Raw genomic sequence first — 12,062 nt, forward strand, 5'->3', positions numbered from 1 at the left:
CTTTCGACACCATTTTCCTTCTGAGGGCGCTAGTTATCCTTGAATGACAGTTCAAATTTGAATTTGACACATTAGTTTGTATATGTAATTTTCGTAATTTTCAACTAATAAAATACGATTAAAAATGCATTGCTGTATACCATCCTGTTCAAACAAATGTTACCTACCACGAGTTTCCAACGCAGAAGCAGAGGTTTTCTGCGTGGATAAAAAGTATCACTCTTGGGGAAAATTTGAAAGGTTTGCATTCTTTAACTATTAAAAAATAAATAAAATTCTTGATATAACGTAATAATGAACGTTAATTTCATTTAAGAAAACTTTGAACCTCCTTCGGAGAGGCCAAAAGTCTGTATTCTTCATTTTAATAAAAGTTATTTTTTCTACGATCCTGTGGGTAGATACAGGCTAAAAAGCCATGCAGTTCCCCAGTTTAACAAAGGTGTAAGAGAGAGGTGTAAGAAGGTGTGTAACTGATTAACCGAAACCATTTTCATCAATCAATAATAATCAATGAAAAACTTCACCAACAATTCTAAACCTACACGGAACATCATAAACCAACAATTTCTTCTGTACATTCAAATTGGTCAACTGTCAACGAAGGATAACTAGCGCCCTCAGCAAAATGTGTCCAAATTTTGCATATCGTCCAATTTCGCTATTCGGCAGGCTTTATCAGCGCAACTGTCAACGCAGGCGACGATCCAAAGCATATGGATAGAACGTACAGCTCTTTACTTGCTACACAATTAATTACATAAAAATTGCATTTTGCAATAAAAATTTCATGACCAAACCGTAAGATGAGTAAATCTTACTTACTTCTTTGTTTACTGTTAAATTAATTGAAAACTAAAAATACTGAAAATGAACTGTGTAGTTATACACATAATTAACAAACATTTTTATTTTTGCAAGTATTTCTACATTTTCAGAATCCTGTGGAGAAATGGGTTCCGTATGTATATGTACAAAAAAGTAAGTACTACGTTGTATACACTGCTGTGTATGTATCTCTCTGCCAACCACTTTTTTTAACTTTACATATTATATTCGATAAGTTTCAAACTTATCATGAGAATCTACTATCTTGAATGTGAAGCGCGTCTTAGAGTGATTAATGGCTGAACTTACATCAAGTTCTAGTGTTTATGGCGCGAAAAGAACAGATTCCTTAACGTGACCCTATGAGAAAAATTTCAAATCGAATAAGTTATTCCGGGCATATTTCACATATCCGGGAGAAGTCTAATAACCAAGATTTATTCCCCATATTCCACCAACAATTTGATTTTCCATTTTAGCGAGTATTAATTTAGCAAAACTGCAGCCCTTTCGAATTACCTTTTATATGGGCACATCAGTGCGCTTAATCGCACCGCACTAATGAAACCACCACAAAAAATGAAATTAAAAATCAGACAAAGTAAACGAGCAAACAGCCGACGTACCACAGCTCTCCTGCTTTAATTAAATTAAAGTGCGATTTTACTTGGCAGTAAATTTTATAATAGACAGTGTCATTATTACGTTAGAACGAAAATTCGGTTTCCACTAACAAAACTTAATCATGCCTTCCAAGGAGCAATTTATGGGGATGTAAATTTACCGTTTGCAGCAGTCACCTCATAATATTTTATCCAGAAGTAGAAAAAATATGTGTCGGCCGGATTTCAACGCTGGGTTTTGCGGTGGTGAGTTTATCTAATTTCTGGAATTGTTTTTGCAAAACTAGAGCACAGATTCCGACTCTTCGTCCTGCGGCTTCTACATTTTTTGTTGATCAAAGACTACCAGGCAGTAATAATGAGGTACAAAAATAGAATTTTGCCAAATTAATTTCGCCAGTTAGAAGATCCAACGGGGTTTTCCTTTTTTTCATTTCTCAATTCAATGAATGTTTTAATAAAGACCTTTTTTATGCGAAAAGGGTCATATTCATTGGACCTGAAAGTGGACATGATTGTAAAATTGAATTTTCTTCTTGAAAAAACTTTTATTAAAATATTGTTCATTAAGCATAAAAAATACTTTTTCACAAAGACATATACGTCTGACAGCTTTTAGCAAAACAAATGCAATTAAACAGAACATGTTGTGATCTTTTGTTACTCCGTAGAAAAAAAATATGAATTTTTGTTTGTGTAGAACAAACAATTTTTGTTTTTGTAGTAAAACTAGTTAGAGTTGTTTTTTTTTGTTATCGTTTTTTGTTAACCGTATGATTTGTTTTAGAGTTTACAGTATTTTTATACAAAACTGCATTTTTATAGTGTTGGAACTAAATATTTACAAATCAGGGCAATAGAGGGAAAAATTAGCAAATATTTTATAATTTATAAAGAATAAGATAGCACCATTCTGAATAATCTCTAGTTCCTATTTGCTAGATAGTTTAGAGCTCTTAGAAAATAAAAATGTAGAAAAAATCTAAACCTGTATGTATTTTTTATCTGAGAAACAGAAAACCCTAAACAAAAAGTTGTCCATTATCTCCTCCAAAAATGGAAATTTTGTGGAGTAAACCTTACTTGAAATGTGGAACATGACATGTTTTTTGTTTAACTCTGGTTTCAAAAACTGGTTTATTTTTAACTTTGATTAAGGTTTAATCAAAAAATAGAAATTTATTATTCACTTTTACTAGGTTTGTGATAAATTAATAACGGACTTGTACTGAAACTTTAGTATGAAATTGGTCGAAAGTTGCTCAGATTCAACGCCTTAAATCTGCACATGTTTCTAAAGTGTGATCAAAAATCAAGGCTCATTCATAGACCACAGCATAGGAGTATGTTGTGTTATACAATTTAAATAGTATTTACTGAGCATAATGCTGACGTCATTAAATTGGATAAATTTTAGTTTTAACATTTACATTTCTAACATACTTTTAGACGGATACGGCAAACCTATCATTTCAAACTCTAGTAGAGGTCATATCCAAAAAACATAAAAGTAACTATTCGTCGAATGGACACTTGCAATACTTCCTTAGCTTACACTCGGAAACTAAAAAGCATTGATGATTGTACTGGCTGGTCAACTTTTAAAACACTATTACTTAATCCTAGTTTTAAACTTGGTAAAGTGTAATTTCAGCGTTATACTTTCAAAGTTTTGGATGCTACACAGGCAAAATGAACAGGAAGTATGTTTACATGGAATAGAAATGCCCCTCTCGATAAATTATGGAATTGAAAGGAGTATTACATTTTTATTCCTTGCAGGAATTTGATGACGTCATATCAGAAAATTATTAGGTGAACATTTGGAGACGAAAAACAAATTGATCCGTTAAATTATTGAATTTATTCCATAAGTATTTAGTTTCCACGCTGTATATGCGGCGCTGGTGTGTGCTTAATCGAATGGCAATTTTTGTTTCTCTGCTTTGAACAACGGTTTATCCGTTTATCTGCACCTGGAAAAATTGCTCTGTAAACTATAACATGCGAATTAGTGAAGGAGAAATTTGTAAACTACCGTATAAGCCAGACAGCAAACTTTGTATTGAACTTGCAAAAGTTATTCTGCCTCAGTTGTTTGTGTGTGAGAGTATACCACTTAGAAATAATATATGTATGTAGTTGCAAGTAACACATTTTAGTTTGTTCGTAATAAATAAGTTTTTTCAACTAACTAAAACAGAGTGTTGTGTTTGTAGCCCTTATAAGAATATATCGTACGCAATTCTACCACGTTAAATTATTTAAACTCAGTGCTTACATCTTCTTACAGGTAATTTAGCTAGTTCAGTGTCCACCTGCGACTTGTAAGTAAAATTAATTAAAGGGGATTAACGCGGAATTCTTAGAATTTATCTTGTTGGTAAAAACACTTTCTTTCGACTTCCAATTACGTACGCTTAAACTGAACTGAATGCAGGACGTGAAAACTTGCTGTAGATATGTCGTTGAATCAAGAAGAGCATCAATTTCAAATTTACCTTTAAATAGTAAAGATGTAGAAGATGACTTTTTATATTCTAAAAAGATCTTCGGAAGAAAAATAATTTGAGGTTGTTTTTGACAGCTTAAGAAAAAAGAAAGACCCGCAAAATATAACACCACTTGTCCATCCAATGCATCAGTGGAAAGGGTGGTTTACGTAGAAAGCGATATGTATTAGACACCGTGGTATTCGATAATGATGATTTTGAATGACCAACGTTTGTGAAGTTGTAAAAACTGAAATGATCTCTCCGAGCAATAAATAAACTGTAACACATTACTTTCTAGAAAATGAATTGACTATAACAAATTATTATTTTGCTCGAAAAAAAAATCTTAATGGAAAGTATATTACAACGCTTATTTATAAATTCTTGATGAAATTTCAACAAGTACACGCCTCATTAATATTCTTTTGAGCCATACTTACAATTTTCAGCCGATTTAGTGGTTTAATAATTCGTAAGAATTGCACAACTTTGTGGAATAATGACTTGATCCTTCTGGAGACAATTGGTTATAATAATTATTCTGAGAAAGTGAAGCTGTTTCTGTCTCAGCACATAAATTAATTTAAAATTAGTTATTTACTGAGTGGAAACCGAGATATTTTTCTTTAGATTCAGTATTTTCTATTTATTTTTAATTAATAATAGTTGCAAATCTCTCAAAACTGTTTTTAATAATTGATGCAATCGATAACTGCTGCAGCTTAGAAGACCATTTTAAGTGTGGTCCTTCACGAAAATTTATTAGATAGAGATTGTCATGATTTTAGCTGTGTCACGTAACTTCAAGTATGAAGCTGAATTTTGCTGGAGATATACGCCTTCCGAAATGATAATTTATCACCCAATAATATGTACTGTGGGTTAGGTCATCCTATCACAACGAATTCTGCTGTATAAAAATTTTTCAAATATAAATTTCTATAATTACTTTTGAAATATAGTTTAAAATTAATTGTATGCCCGACCATAACAGTCTCAATAATTTACTTATAAACTGATGTCAGTATGTGAAAAATACGATGTACAGTGTAGGATAAGAAGAAAGTATAGTATATTAAATTAAAAAGTGAAGTGGGAATCATGTCTTTGGTTTAACATAACAGAAATAGTTTTAAAAATTGGCGGAAAGTTATTTCGATGGAACTTCTCTCGCCTTTGAAGTACAGTCGGACAACGACGGCTTCTTACAACTACGACTGCTCTGTGATAGTCTTATGGCATGATCCATCCATCTTAATCGTTGCGCTTTTAACACTCCACTCCCATGAGATCCGGCCCTTGAAATAATTGGTACCTATACAAGGTCGCTAGAATGTATGGAAACGGTTAAATATCTTGAGAACCAATTGTACAAATCACCGAAATTGTGTATAGAGATACAAGAAATTGTGCTCTAATTATTCGTCAAAAAAATATTTTTTTTATTCATTTGTTTTTGAGATGCAAAGCCAACTTGATTTTTTTAAATGGCACTACCATAGAATTAATGCATTTTTGAATAGAGTTTTTTCTTCTGAATTCATTGATAATATAGCACAGTCATACTTTCTTTTTGACTGAAATGGCAAAATAAATTATTAAAACGATAATTAAATAAACTAATAATTGTTACGAAACAATAGTTATATAAATGAACCAATAATAACCGAAACTATAATTAAACTTCTGTTTTCTACAAAAATGCTCAAAATGCTCTCCATTTGCTTCCTGGCAGTAAAAGACACTGAATAAAATTTTGTAGTAATAGTTAATGAGAATTTTTTTGACGAATATAATTAGAGCACAACTTGTACCCCTAATTTCAGGTGATTTATACAATTGGTTCTCAAGATATTTCACGGTTTTCATACATTCCAGTGACAGTAGCGATCTGTATTTCTACATTTATTTTTCTCTGCCATTCTCCTCCTACCCTTCTGGATTCTGGATTCTTAATTTGTGGGGGCTGACCGTAGCTAGCCGGCACTTAGGCCTCGCCTTAGGGCCCATTGTACCTTCCCCTAGTCCATATCATCCTCCTACCCTTTTGCCACCATAAATTTTTCGAAGTATCTTCATCTCCCCTAATGATCACGATCCTTCTCAATGAAGACGCACATCTAATTCCTGGTGATAGCATTGCTCTGATTTCTTTATTTATGTTTAGTTTCCTTGCAAACATTGTGTCTAAATAAATACATTTTTCAACTTTTGCGAAACTGTATTTTTTTCCATTTATCTTTTTTCCATTATCTGATATAATTTCTAGAGCCCCTGCTTCACCATACTTCCTATCTGTCCAGCTTATGCATTTTATTTTATCTTCGTTTATCTGTGACCCTATTTGCCTCGCTGATCTTTCGACACATTATATCACTTTTCCAACTCTTTCTTACTTCTCGCTGTTAACGCTATATCAGCAGAAGTAATACACTGATATCTGTTGTAATATGCTCTTCCAGAGCGATTTATTTGTACTTTTTCTAATGCCAAATTAAATAACATTGGTGAAATAAGTAAATCTGCTTGTCTTACACCATGTTTAACTACTAATTTTCTTAACCTAATTTAATTGTGCACATTGTTTTCTTTAATGTTAATTCCACCAGCTTTACCATTTTCCACTCACTCCTAACTCTTGTGGCATCTCAAACATAAATGTTGTTTATTAAGATAGTTATGCGCTGCTTTACAGTTTATAAATACCACGTGCATTTCTTTCCCAAACTCAGAACTCTGCTTGTATTTCTTGCAACATAAATATTCCTTCTATTATTGATCTCCCCTAATGGCACCCACTCTGTCACTGCTTCTATTGTAACCACTAGTTTATTATTTATATATTACCAAAATCTTATATGCAGTGTTAAGCAATGCTATTTTTCTATAATTCCTATTTCGGATATTTTTTGTATAATTGTATCAGCACTAGTTCATTCCATTGCTCAGGTATTTGGTCCTCCATGTATATTTTCTTTACCCATCCGGTCCTGGACTTTTACTGCAGCGTTTTATTATCAGCTTACTTTCCGTTAGAGTAGAATTTGTTTTAAAATTTCCTTTCCTTTCCTTCCCTTGATATTGGCCGCACCCGAACTTCTTTGTCTGGAGTTTTATCAAGAGATTTTCAAAATAATCTGCTACCCTTGTAAAATTTCTTGTTCACCCGACATCATTTCGCCATTTTTGTTCCTTGTTTTCCATTAGAAATCCTCCTCTTTACTTTTATTCCCCGGTAAAAATTCCTTATGCAATGAGTTCTGTACTCTTCCCCCAGTTTTTCCAATTTATTATTCTAGTCTTCAAACACATCCTTTTTTCCTTCTCTGTATTTTCTTATATTATTTGTTTCGTTTCTTATATTCTTCCCTATTTTCTTCCAAATTATTACTTAACATTTTTGTATATAGTTTTCTCCTCTTTTCGAGCTTTTTTTTTGCATTCCTCATCGAAAGACTAATCTTTAGAGAGCGGATTTATAAGCACAAAAAAATTAAGAATAAGCGCTTAAATAAGCACAACATTTTCAATAAAAAAGTTTTATTTTAAGCAAAAAAGCATTAAATAAGCATAACACTTTCATTAAAAAAGTTTTATTTTAAGCAAAAAAGCATTAAAAACAATCATATTACAAATCAAAGAACACTTCTTAGAACTTTGGATAAAATATTATTACAATAATCCTATATTTTACACACATATTTCAGTTTTCTTTAAAACAATTTATGATTGTAATATGTTCCAAGTTGTCCACTGTAAAATTTTTTCACCGATCATTTAAAATGTGTTTAAAATTGGAGAATGTGCGTTCAACATCCACACTCGTTGTTGGCGCAAATTTGAATTTTGCAATTAATGTTGAATCTAACTCCAAATTTTCCACCTTCTGGCCTTGTAAAACACGAGCAACGTCGGAAAGAACACCGAAACCTGCATTTTTATTTAACACCCGTCAAGTTTTTGAGATACTCTAGTACCAATATAACCCCTTACTGCGTTTGCTTGTTGTTTAAATTCTTTCACTAAGTTTATGGCATCTACCAACAACATGTTGGGTTTTTCTAACTTTTCTATTACCTCACATACGAATTGATAATTGCTTCTTAGAAAAGCTAGATCTTGTCGGAAATCTTTGTTTTCCAAAATATTTATGCAATCTTTAATCGATTGAGAAGAATCTTCGCTAAACTCCGTAACTACTTCCTCAAATTCTTTGATATATTTGTCATAATAAAATGTGGCCTGTAACCATGTTCCCCACCTCGTTATAATCGGCTCTGAGGGCAATGGTATGTTTGGAAATTTTTCCTTAAAATGTTGCACTCTTAGTGGGGCTTTAACAAAAATCTTTTTACCATTTGCCACTAATTTATTAACAGTAGGAAACTGCAAACGTATTCCTTCAGCCACTCTGTTTAAACCGTGGGCAATGCAAGTAGAGTGAATTAAATTGGGGTACAATATTTTTAGATTATTCCCTGCTTTCAACATATAACGAGCTGCATCCGAGATCATCAATAAAATTTTATTCGCCGGTACGGCATTTGGCAAAAATAATGACGTAAGACTGTCATTTACAAATCTGGTAATCGTATTGCCATTTGTTTTATCTAACATTTTCAAACTTACTACATACCCTCGACTAGGGAAATTTTCATTTAAGATTCCAACAATTAAACTTGCCACGTATCTTCCACAACTCTCGGTTGTTTCATCGACAGCGAACCATAAATAATTATCTCCAATGCGATGTTTAATTTCGTTGTAAACTTGCTGAAACACTGGGCCCATATAATTTTTTCGGAGAGTACTTTCAACCGGAATATGTCGATTGCAGTTGTTTTTCAAGGAATTCTTGAAGAGGGCCTTTCTCCAATTTTTTTAAAGGTATATTGGACTGGATCATCATTTTACATAAATCGAAATTAAACTGAAACTGCTCATCTTTTGTGGAAGTAGATGCAACATGTATGGTGTGCTGTTTAATTTTAGAAACTTCAAACATTTTCTTCCTTTCTACATGAAGAGTCACGTTATATTTTTTATCACCTTGAATCTAAAACAACGTACATATACAGGATTAACAAAGGAAAATAGATAAAAAAAAATTAGTGGGCTTACGGTTTTCACACAAGCTCTGCAGAATATTTTGTTGTTTTCTAATTTTAATTCTGGAAAATCCCTTATCCACTCATCTGGCGTCCATTTTACTTTCGGCATTCTTTTAAAATATAGTAATATTACCAAAAAGAACCCAATATGTAACAAGGGAGAACTACGTATAACACTGTACTACGACAGATGCGATAGACTGATGGTTGTGAAATAAACGGTTCATTTACTTAAAAGTTTCCATTAGAAAAATTTTAAGGAAGGTAGTTGGGTACAATAATCCTTTTTTCTAGAAAATCTTCAACGGTCTTGCCGCAAAATGCCGAAAAAGAACATCTGGTTAAAAGCTTTAATTCATCGTTATCAACAGAAGTAAGGATTTAAAGTAATAAAATCTATGGAGTATTTTTCCAATCCTATAATAAAATTTTATTACCCAAACGACCGGAACCTATTCACAGAAAGGGTCTTGAGTAAGTGTACTTCAATGGTCAAGTCCAGGTAAAATGCATACGATACGATACGGCTAACTAACAAGTATTTGTCATCCCGACAAGGCCGGCATTTGAACAAAATATGCATTAAAACTCATATTCGTCGAAAAAAGCATTAAATAAGCATATAAGTTTTAATATGCATAAAATTGAAAAAAAGCAAATAAGCATAAAAAAAATGTGTCAAATGACTCCAAATTGTATCATAGTTACAGATATAAAAAAGTTTTGAAGTGCTTGCATTTTTCACAAAAAGCATTAAACCTAGAAATCCGCTCTCTACTAATCTTGCTGTCCTGATAACTACACTATTTTCCGCTTCTCCCATAGCTTACTGTGTTCGATCCCAGTCCTCTTGTGCCGTTTCTTTTCCTTGTATTTTATGTAATATTACTTTCAGTTTCTCGCTGTATTTCTTTTTATCTACTTCCTGTTCTAATCGCACTCCCTTCCTTGTTAATTTGGTGCCCTGCTTCAGTATTATTTGAGTCATTTTTGCATCTACTGGGAAATAATCTTACCCCACATCTAACCCTCTGTAGGTCCTAACATCTTTAATAAGTTTCTGTTCTTTCTTTTCGCCTAACAACTCTACCCTGTGGAATTTTCAAATCAGTTTATGCATTTCCTTCTCTCTAAAATATGTACTCGTACTAAATTTATCAAATTTGTTCTTGCAAAATCCATCAAAAACTCCGTTTTTATTTATTACCTTATGCTTACTATATCTTTCATACCCATTTGGGCATTTCAATCGCGCAAAACTACTTTCAGATTATGTTTTGGTCTTTCCAAACTCTCTTACAAAATTCTTCTTTTACTTCTCTTCTTTATTACTCACTTGAAACATACGCACAGCATGTTCTTTACATTTACTTCAATATTACACACATGTCTCTATTTTAACATAATAGGGGTTATCATAAAAAAAAATGCAAAATTAAATTTTGAAGTTTTTAGAAAAAGCTCGATATGTTGCATGTAAAATTTGATCGGAATTGGAAGTTACTTTTCTAAAACGAGTAAAATCGCCAACAAACGGGAGAAAAAGGACAGACAAACGTCTGACAACAGACAGCCGTAAAACATGGGGAAAACATGAAATTAGCAATTCATCAAACCGATCCTGTGACAATAGATTCTTACTTCATGCTTAACAAGCAAAAAAATATGTATATGAAGCTATCATCGACTATTAGAAACAAGTAGAAGGCAAAATTGGAGTTAAAAATAAAAAGTTACGATAACCGTGGGAGAGCGGTTAGCTGTATAATACTTTTAAAACAATTATTGCTTTTTACAGGCCATTAAGTTTGGAATTTGGAAGTTTCGTTTTTACCAAACGTCGATATCTCTACTACAACAAGGGAAATGTTGACTGCTAAATAAATAAGTGGTCTACAAGGGTCTGTAGGGATATAAAAGCTTACAAATAAATTTATTTCTAAAAAAAAAAAGAATAAAAGGGAAACACGGAAATAGAATCGAATAGGACATCTAATAAATCGTTCTAAAATAAAATCCACCAACAACATTATTATTTCAAATGCCAATCAGCTGCATTTTATATATTTTTGTTATATTAAAACAGGGCAATATTTTATGCATGTATTAAAACGATGGTGCTTTCTTTACTGAGGTTAAAGTTAAACAGAAGAATCCTGTGTTATTTGCAGAAGTTCCAAAACAAAATTAATTAGGAAAGATGAGAGGGCATATTGACTTACATGGTTTGCTACTCAAAATACGCTTTTCGTGGTTGAAAATAATATTCTGATCAATATTAAAAGGAAATACTAGAAAATAATTCAGAAATCCTCAAAATTAATCTTAATTTTAGCATTGATACGTTTTCATTTGTAAAATACAAACACAAATGTTTCATTCTTATTCTGGTATTAATTTATGAGTGAAGGACACTAACTGTTACATTATATTTAATATACTTATAATTTATAAAGACCAACATTTACAACCTCCATAATCCTTATATTTATTTTGTGGTAGAAAATTGCCGACGTGCAATATATAAATAAGATTTTCCGAGATTATTTTAAGGATTAAATTAAACGCTTGTGGAAAGCTTTGGAAGTGGAAAAGGAAGTTGAATAAGTTTCCATTACGACTAGGTTTAAAGGTGGTTAAAAGTGCTTGAATTGGCATATTCCCGGTAATTTATTATACTCAATAAAACCTTGCTATTACAGCTCATTCTTGAAGTTTAATGATCATAATTCTGCTCAGAAGGGATATTTCCGCGTTAACGTTTTATACGGTATTATTAGAGAATTATCACGGTGGAAAAACGTTGAGGGAAAGTTTTAACTTTCTTTACGGAAATAAATTGGTGTGATTTAAATGATTCAGTGAACAGCTTTAGGCATTACTTATATTTTGTACTTAATTAATTAACACGTTTTAGTATCCGTCTAGAAAAATTACGAAAACATCTTGCGAGATAATGCACTGATTAATGTTGGCAGCAATTACTTTACATGCTCAAACGAAAA

General features: G+C 32.2%; 1 protein-coding gene across 2 annotated transcripts in view; it reads right to left on the minus strand.

The window, feature by feature from the left end:
* Window positions 1–12,062, minus strand: part of LOC135135248 (uncharacterized protein) — a 252,781-nt gene that overhangs the window by 148,580 nt on the left and 92,139 nt on the right. The window lies entirely within an intron of this gene.

Source organism: Zophobas morio, unplaced genomic scaffold, assembly GCF_036711695.1.
Source record: "Zophobas morio isolate AGI-343-1 ecotype UQ-CSIRO unplaced genomic scaffold, CSIRO_AGI_Zmor_V1 ptg000024l, whole genome shotgun sequence".
NCBI lineage: Eukaryota > Metazoa > Arthropoda > Insecta > Coleoptera > Tenebrionidae > Zophobas > Zophobas morio.